At 35.3% G+C, this 3473-nt stretch overlaps 1 pseudogene; it reads right to left on the bottom strand.

The window, feature by feature from the left end:
- Nucleotides 1–3097, bottom strand: LOC107610582 (uncharacterized; annotated as a pseudogene).
- Between the last annotated feature and the right edge of the window lie 376 nt (nt 3098–3473).

The raw sequence follows: 3473 nt of genomic DNA, 5'->3' as shown, positions 1-3473 counted from the left end.
TTACACCCCACTTCGTAATGGAACATCCTCAGAGGCTTGGGCGTTGCAACCAGATCTGGAGAGGCGATGAACTGCGGTGGCGACGGCAACGACGACAGTGAGGCGAGCTCTCTCTCCTCTCTGAATCTCTCTGTTTTGCTCTTCTATCAGATCTTCTGAACCAGCAATGTTAGAGTCCACGCCAAGGTTGTCAAACTCGCGAGTCTAGGTAAACTCGTGGAGCTGACCTAGACTCGACTCGTAGACTCATACGAGTTTACCTGTTATACATTTTTCATATAAAAATATATATAGTATGTATAATACATATATTTACTCAGATATAGACATTCAAACTTAACAATTTCAACATCAAAACACATAATAAATTAACATAATACATTAATACTACAATTACAAGTTACAACAAGTACTCTGGATCACACATTTAAATCCTTCACAAGTATGTATCTAGTTCAACATAAAACATACAATCACACAATTAAATCTTCAAAAGACACAACCAAAACACAAAAGAAAACAACAAAGCAACAATTAAATGTTCTAATAAACTCTAAAACTCAAATCCTCAAATATCTTCATCTTCCATGGCATCAACATCATCATCTTCACCATCTTCATCAGAAACATCATTTCTTTCAGGCTCAGGTTCAACACGGCCAACAAAATCATCATCATCATCATTCACATGTTCATCTTCTTCCTCTATTAAATTTTGTTGTGGATCCCCAATAAACTCATTCTCACCTCCCTCACCCATGTTGAATTCATTACTATTCATACCTGGAATAATAAATTCATTACTATTTGGATCATCGTTAGTATTGTCATTCATTGACAAGTGAGAATGCTCAACACTTTCAACAATATTTTCATTAACATTCTCAGTTATCCACTCATCATCAGAATGCACTGCATCAAATTCAAGTTCTGGACTTTTTCTAATTTGCTTGCCCTTTAACTTCAAATTATACATCACATACACTAAATCATTCATTTTCTTTTGATGCAACCGATTTCTTCTTTTTGTATGAACCTACAAACATATAGTGCCAATAGTTAATAAATATACAGAAATTAAAATTAAAATAAATAATGAATAGTTCTAAGGATTAAGGAATCACCATTTCAAATGCACTCCAATTACGCTCACAACCAGATGAACTACAAGTTAAGCTTAGAACTCGGATAGCAAACTTCTTTAATTCTGGAAAACTATCTCCATAGAAGTCCCACCACTCAGCAGGTAGCATGGTCTTCCTACTACTCTTTGCAGTTTTATTACCAAAGAGGCCTCTAGCATAATGAAAGTCAGGAAGCTGTAGACCAACTTTTTTCCTTTCTTCCTGGTTAGGAACCAGTTTTTTCAAACAACTATATAGACCAATCTTAATGTCAGCATCATCAACCATGAAATTTAGTTCATAGTGATAATGAGGATTAAGATAATACGCAGCTGCATGCAATGGTCTATGCAGTTGGCTTTCCCACCTTCCGTCAATAATTTCCCATATAGGTTCATAACTAAAAATAACAATGCAAATGAATAAAAATAAGAAAATTAAATAAATAACTGAATATAATAAGAAAACATGGTAACATGATACATTGATAATCAAATATTAAAGCTTTCAATTAGTCAAGACTCAAGATTACCTCTTTTTAACACAACCAAAATTAGTCTTGATTGTTTCTTTGGCTTTTCTCATGCCTTCAAAGATGAAACCCATGGCTGGTTTTTCATCTGAATCAACCAATTACCGAAGGACTGTAATGAGAGGAATAGCAGCCTTGAGGCATATGACAATATTCTTCCATAGCCTACTATCCAAGGGCATATTTTGGACTCTTATTCCTTCAGGAGTTGATGCAACCTTAGTTGTCTTCCAATCAGCAGAAGTAAACATAGTCATCAACGGTCCTTTATTATCATGAAGACAAGTGAGAGTCAAATAGGCAGTGGCAAATCTTGTGGCACCTGGCCGAACCAAGTCCTTTCCTTTTGTAAAATTCCTCAACATGCTAATGAGCATACTCCGGGAGTAGATAAAAGTGGTGATTTTTCTTCCCTTTTTTATGGTTGTTTCATGCACCTTTCCAATATCAAATCTATGCAGTGTGCAGCACATGGTGTCCAGTACAAACTTTTTCTAGTCTCCATCATTCTTTCTCCAGCAGCCTTATAATTAGCAGCATTATCTGTAACAATTTGGACTACATTCTCTTCGCCAACAAATTCTACAGCATCTTGTAGCATTTTAACAACTTTATCTGTTATTTTTGATATGTCAGAAGTGTCCAATGAATAAAGAAAAACTGTTCCTTTAGGGCTGTTCACCAAGAAATTACAAATACTACACCTTTTTTTATCAGTCCATCCATCCGACATGATTGAACAACCAGTTCTCTTCCACTCTGCCTTAAACTCGGTAAGCATTTCATCAACATTGGTCACTGCCTTCTTTAATTGGGTTTCTCTTAACTCATGGTAAGAAGGGGGTTTGTAGCCAATTCCATATCTCCCAACCAACTCACAAAACTTTAAAAATTCGGGATTCTTAATAACATTGAAAGGAATAGCACTTGTATAGAAAAATATGGCACATTGTTGATCACATTGTTCCTTTAGATCCTCCTTCATCATTTGATTTATTGTTGATTGAACTTGAGCCCATTTTCCTTTTGTGACAAAGTTGTGAATATCTTTCCCCTTTTGTTGAGAATTGTCCTTCTCCTTTTTTGTTTATTTAGGATAATCCTCATCATCACCGAATCTTCTCTTTTTCAATGATGCTTCTTTAGCCTCCACACAGACTTTTAACATCACAGCCTTAACTTCTTCAGGTACTGAAGCACAAGGCTCTGAATCCTCTTTAGTACCGGCAAGATGATGCTTGAATCTATAAATCCCTCCGCTTATAGTCTTTGAGCAATAATTACACTTCACTTTTTTACCATTGCCTTGAACATCAATCCTATGTTTCCATCCTATATCACTTTTATTTCCAGTTGCATTTTTCCTCCTAGAAACAGCAGGTGTAGGTCTAGGAATACTAGGAAGCGAAGACCCTGTCCCTGAACCAACATTCTCAGACATTTTGTATTTTTATCCCTAAAAATCAACAACCCAGATAACAAATTCAGATTCAGATTATCCACTAACTAAATTCAGATTCAGATTATCCACAATCCACTAACAAATTCAGATTCAGATTATCCACTAACTAAATTCATAACTAACACTAACTAAACTAACACAGTAACACTAACATTTTAGACTTCAGAGTCTCAGTCAGATATTCAGACACATTAACAAAAATCAAATGCAGATCAGAGCAGAACCAAAATTTAATTTATCCACTAACTAAATGCAGATTAGGGCAGACACATTAAGTCATTAACAGCATTAGTTTAATTTTTTTCAACATATCAAACGCAGATCAGGGCAAAACCAAAATTGCAGAATTGATACC

This window comes from Arachis ipaensis, chromosome B8 (genome assembly GCF_059453495.1).
Source record: "Arachis ipaensis isolate K30076 ecotype BB chromosome B8, ASM5945349v1, whole genome shotgun sequence".
Classification (NCBI taxonomy): Eukaryota; Viridiplantae; Streptophyta; class Magnoliopsida; order Fabales; family Fabaceae; genus Arachis; species Arachis ipaensis.
Note: the sequence above shows the minus strand (reverse complement) of the source record. Positions and strands in the feature narration are given on the sequence as shown.